The sequence below is a fragment of the Hippoglossus hippoglossus genome, chromosome 2, assembly GCF_009819705.1.
Source record: "Hippoglossus hippoglossus isolate fHipHip1 chromosome 2, fHipHip1.pri, whole genome shotgun sequence".
Lineage (NCBI taxonomy): Eukaryota > Metazoa > Chordata > Actinopteri > Pleuronectiformes > Pleuronectidae > Hippoglossus > Hippoglossus hippoglossus.
In genome coordinates, this window is record NC_047152.1 from 9,565,248 (window position 1) to 9,571,247 (window position 6,000).

General features: G+C 45.5%; 1 long non-coding RNA gene across 1 annotated transcript in view; it reads right to left on the reverse strand.

Annotated features, from left to right (window-relative positions):
• LOC117775117 overlaps positions 1-5,509 on the reverse strand; it is a 46,006-nt gene extending 40,497 nt beyond the window's left edge. Inside the window, exons 1-5 of the long non-coding RNA XR_004616185.1 lie at positions 4,826-5,509; positions 3,785-3,913; positions 2,281-2,358; positions 2,020-2,168; positions 1,755-1,871 (exon numbers count right to left, since the gene is read on the reverse strand). This is a non-coding gene — a long non-coding RNA (uncharacterized LOC117775117). The remainder of the gene's footprint in view (positions 1-1,754; positions 1,872-2,019; positions 2,169-2,280; positions 2,359-3,784; positions 3,914-4,825) is intronic.
• Positions 5,510-6,000: the final 491 nt, after the last annotated feature.

Sequence of the window (6,000 nt, forward strand, 5' to 3'; positions counted from 1 at the left end):
GTGGAGCTGGCGTGCATGAACAGTGAGCTAATTGAGATAATTAGTTTGTTACCTCGCTCGTTATTGCATTTTAATGTGGTTTCCAAATGATGACGAGGGGAGGAGTGTGATGCTGGATGTATGTTTTCACGTGCGCGCGGCGTCGGCGTCCGTCCTCGTGGGCCGATGCTTTCAGACGGGTGTTATTTTAGGCAATTAGCTGACACTGGGATTCACAGCGTCTCGCACTGAGCGATTAGGTTAAGAGTCACAGGAACGTATTTTCATAAGCAGCTATTACAGAAATAGAAAATGCTCACAGTATTAAATATCATTAATCTGTGGGTGTGCTGAACGCATTCCAAGAGTTATTTCGTGAAGTGATTTGCCTTTTCTCTGCCAAACTCTCCTCGTCCCGGTGAAATGCATCTACTTCTGTGTCAGTTAATGATTTTCTACAGTTTCCAGCTCTTGTCTTTCAACAGCGTCCAGAGAAGGGACGTGCACTTGTTGCATTCAGCTGGGGGTTAAATGGGTAGGCAGGGTGGAAAGAGGTTTTTTTTGTACAGCCGCCGTTTCGTTTCAGCTGAACTGAATTAGAATACATCAGCAGCTGCGTCTCCTCGGCTGCGGATGAACGTCTTCACGACTGTTAAACATCAGTGTCTTAAAGGAATGGTTTTGAAACAAGGGTTAGGTTAGCGAAACCTGATATTTTGTAACTATTTATGTGTTTGATAGTTGAAAAATTACTCCAGGAAATATCTCTACAGCTGCTTTCAGACCTGCACATAAGAACACAAACGTCTGAGGTAGTTGCTCCGCACATTTCCTGTAACGTCCTGCCAGCACCTTAGTAACACGCCCATGTGCCTCCACGTGAGAAGCGAGCGAGTGGGCGTGACAAACGTGAAACTGGAATAATACACAAATATCCCACATTTTCCTGTTCCCTCCAAAACACATGAACGTGCACTGACCGTGACTCGCTCGCTGACTCCTGGCTATCGTCTCTGCCTCGGCCGTGTCGGTCTCACCAGGTGAAGACTCCGCTCATGAGGTACAGGTACATCAATTTCCTTTCAATCTGTGTTGATAGCAGTCCTGCAGGGGGGCGGGGGGGATTTAAACTAATAGATAAAAAGTCGTTACATTTAAGGTGGATTGTTCCTTTAAAAGATAAATATCGATTGCAGAAGTCAACAGGAATATGTTTTGGCTTTGTGTTGCCTTGCGACCCATATGTGTGGTGGAAAAGCTGCATGTCTGAAATACAGAGAGAGGAGTCTGTGTCCAGCTGATGATAGGGACGCTTTGTGAGTCTGTGTGTGTGTGTGTGTGTGTGTGTGTGTGTGTGTGTGTGTGTGAGTGTGTGTGTGTCACCACTGAAGCTCTCTCCCTATCTCCCCCTCTTGAAGAAGCCATTTCAACCACACACATCAATAGCCAACTCTCTGGAGCAAAGCACAGCAATAATTCCAGATAAATCATTCCCTCACGGAGCCACTTGCTGCGTTCAAACACACCCGTGACCTTCAGCTCTGCCTCTTTCTACATCATATAGCCCGGGAATATAAAAGCTTATTAGCTCAGAACATTGTTGATACGTTTGTTCGAAGGCAATGCACTAATGAGGCGTTGCAGGATGCGGGCAGCCGCCAACTATCCTTTTGGAGATATTTCTCCTCCGCCAGAGGAGCATAATACACTGCTAATGGCATCTCCTTCACAAATGGGCAAATAAAAAGAGAGATGAAGTACAATTTCTGCTTTACCATATCAAAGGAAGTGGCGTCCACAGATTGTGCGGCTGTCTGCTGGCGTGTTGATGGGCGAGCAGGAGGGTGGACTTCTATAGACTCGTGATGGACGTGGGGAGACGAGTGCAGGAGCTGCCAGAGACAAGAGAGAGAGAGAGAGAGAGTCGCAGGGTGGACACACACAGACACACAAATAAAAAACGAAATTAAAAAAGTAGAAGCTCGACCAAGAGATGAAGTGACAGTGTGATAAATGCATGTTAGGCACGGAAAGACTCACATTTCATATGAAATAACGTAATGTTCTTCATCTACACGTCCTTTCAGTCGTATTTACTGCAGCAGATACTTACACACATGCACAGTGTGTGTTCAGCAGCAGCAGCTCCACTGCAGCAGGACACGAAGAAGAAGCAGATTCTACATCAGCTGTAAAAAGACTTAAATTAGGATTTCTCAACATTTAATATGTAGTAAAAAGTGTAAATATCTTCTAGTTTCACTTTTATTTATCTTTTCTGGTGAAATATAAGACACTGACTTTTCTTTTTGTTTCCAGTGACTCACACTCCACTTCCTCGTTAACCACAGCTGCTGTGATTGGCCAGAACCAACTCATCTGGATTCACGGGGGGTCAATTTGAATTATTACTATAAAGGAACAATTATTACTATAAAGGGTAAAGAACAATTTAAAGACTAAAATGAGAAACTTTCTGTGTGTAATGATTAAATATCTGTTTTTAATGTACATTTCAAAGTGTTCCCCTCATTTATATATGAGAAATTAAATTCTCTAGAGTCGGACTTGGTCCTTGATGGTTTTTAAAATCTCATGCATGCAGTCCCCCCCCCCCCTCAAGGTTGAGGTTAACACTCTGCTCCATATAATCTCCTTTATGTGCAGATGACAGTTTGGTCAAACTGGTCCAAACTGGGATGGAGCGAAGGTCCAGACTCTGACACACGATCTCCCACGTCGCACATCCCTGTGATGGAGGACAGAGCGGAGCTATGCTAATCAACATTTTACCTATTTGTCAGGAGACAGTGGGGAGAGCAGAGCAACACCAGAGGTAATTCTCTTCTCTCCTCGGTGCTGCGGCTGATTACTGGGTTTCCACTTTTTTAATTTGACTCAAAACTCTCCCATCATCCCCGACATATGGAGCGGTGGCATCGCTGGCAATCAACAGCACAACAGCAATCACTGTGTCATCGCACCATCCTCTTCCTGTCAGAGCCACCCGCTCGTACGACTTATTTTAGCTGAAAGCCCCCAGAGGACGGCAGCCTTCGCCTCTCCGAGCGCAGAGACGGCGGGAGACTCTCACTCAAGGGCCGCCTCCGATGGGGAAACAGTTTCGACTTTGTTCTGGCAGCGAGCGCTCTGCGGGGAGAGACGTCTGAAAGGCCCACATAATTAGAGGAGGGAGTGAGAGAGGAAGACAAACCCTGGTTTTAGATGTGAACTCAAAATAAGTAAATCAACTCGGGCTCGGACTCCAGTATCACTTTGAGAACGTCACATATCGATGGAGGAGCCCTGGAAACATGCTGCTGGATGAAAGTCGTCAGGAATGAGATGAGGACACGGGTGGAAAGGACATGTGCACTTCCTAAACTTCTCCTTTCCCAAATGGTTTGCACAGTCTCATCGGATATAAGACGGAAAAACCAGCGTTCATCAATACGTTTATACCACAAGCCACATTTAACTGGATGCATGTATGTATATGATCTCACATGCAGGATATAGGACGAGAAAAGAGGGATTTTTACCTTAAAATCCGAATCAATTTCATTTTAAATGAATATTATGGCAGATATTTAATAAGAATACGTAGTAATACTCACACTTCAGGGAGATAACCTGCAGTTTAGCCCAAACTGTGAGGTTCAAATTCCCTCAGTGACATTCTTCTCCATCCCACCTCCAATCTTCAGCTGAATACACCCACTCTCTCTCTCACACACACTCTCACACACACACACACACTCACATGCACACACACACACACACACACACACTCACATGCACATACCTTGTATTGTGTTCAGCTATGCTCAATTATTAATGGATAAACAAAGAGCCGTGAACTGTGATGGGCTGTCGGCAGATATTTTCCCCTCTCATATCTCGGAGGCCCAGGGAACGTACACGAGAGCTGGCACTGTAAAGAGGGAGGAGAAGCTTAAGGTCAAACTCACTCACGGCTCGGGAAGCTCCAATACACACACACACAGACACACACACAAGCAGATGTGCATGCATGTATTCACGCAGCTGATACAAACAAACAGAAGATCTGCAAGGAGAACAGAGAGTCTAAAAATGTCAGGGGGAGCTGCATGTGTGTGTGTGTGTGTGTGTCTCAGGGAGAAGTGGAGCAGATAGCTCATTTCCTCTGCTGAGACGGTTAGCTGCCTTCTCTCTCAGGAGGTTGGCTAGCCATGTGAGGAGTGTGTGTGTGTGTGTGTCTGTGTGTGTGTGTGTGTGTGTGTGTGTGTGTAACAGACAACACACTCTCCTGGGTGAGTGGGGATGATGTAAGGGCAGTTCATTGACTTCATGCAGCAGCAACAACGATTCTTCACAGGTAAAAACCAGCAGCTATAATAATAAATAAATCAATGACAAATAGAAATACTGCACCATCGATGATGCAAACACCCCCCCCCCCTGCAGTGTTTTCTATTGTGGTTGTCTGGGTCATTTACTGGAGACGCTGATATCATCTCTGCATTAACTGGGAAGTGACTCAAATGAGCCATGAGGTCGTTTTGTGCTTGGTGATCGAGCGACGGTGTGACTCACCCGTCCGTCTCTCAGCGTGAGCGTCCGCTTACTGACGTCCACATCAGACGTGTGTGTGGTGACAGTCAAATCATTTGCTGTAATTATGATAATGTCGTTGTAATGGTGTATTTGTGCAGGTGCCGGCTCAGGTCCTTTATTTTCCTGTAGATATGAATGTACTTGTTGCAGCGGAGACGCATTGATAAATCCACAAGATCCAGATTATTATTTATTTGGATCTGCAGTAAATTACACTCCCTCACAGACATCGGTCCTGTAAACAGACCTGATTTATGCCAGATTCCCTGGGGAATTGGTGAATGAGCTCTTTCTCGGCCCAGGTTGCGTCCTTTAACCGAGTTTCGTGGAAATCCATTCAGTGCTGATGAACAAACAAACCCACGGGGTGGAAACATAACCTCCTCTGTGGACGTGATAAATTAAACAACTCATATACATAATGTATTTTAACGCCCAGCGTGGACGCACAACTTGTCTCAAGCTCGCCAACCAACGGGAGATGCACACACACACACGCACAGTATGTGTATCACATGCACACATAAAGAAAAACACTCCAGTAAGTTCCCCTCAGCTGTGCACACACAAATCCATCACACTGTGGCGTACATCTCCGACTTGTTAAGGTACCATTTGTCAGCTGCTCCTGGAGTGGCTGTGTGACTCCACCACTAATTGCCACTGGTGCTAAATTTAGTCGAGGAGATATGAGTCCTTTTGATCAGAAGCGCTGAATCTAAGGAGGGAAAAAAAAAGGAAAAAGATGGTGCTCAGCCTCGCAGGCAAGTTTACCCGCCTCTCCCTGCGCTCTCCCCCATCCTGCAGTCACTGGGGAATAGGTGAACTATTCCATATGTCAGCCTTGTCAATCAGCGGCAGAAATATGGGAAGTGCTCCCTCTCTCCCCCGTCTTCCTCCCTCGCTCTCCCGCCAAAGGATCCTGGGTGGATGTTGTTCGTCTCTGAGAATTCTGCCGGTGCTCCGGCGCGTGTTTATTTATTTCCATGTCATCATGGGTGGTTTGGAACCTCAAGACAAGAAGGGAATATTAATCAAAACAATCTTGGGCTCTGAATTTTAATTGTAACGTTAATCAATCATTGTAAATGAGACGAGGGCTCGGGGGGGGGGTTTTAAGTAAACTTGTCAGATTTGGAAGATGCAGTAAAGTGTGAGTGGGACGATAGGAAAAAGGTCTTTTAAATATAATTCTCATGAATCCTGAGTTGTTAAAACAAACCACTTTTAAGATTGTTTTTCGCACATTAAATACACAATTACTGACAATAGAACTCCACTAGATGCAGATACGTCATCGTCTCATCACCGTCCATTTTACCAGCTTATCAAACTGTCTGTTTTCTGAGTGACAGCACACGGCGTCCGTCCATCAAGGTCACGTGGCCTCAACTTTATCTTTGGCAAAAAGCTCCGTCCACG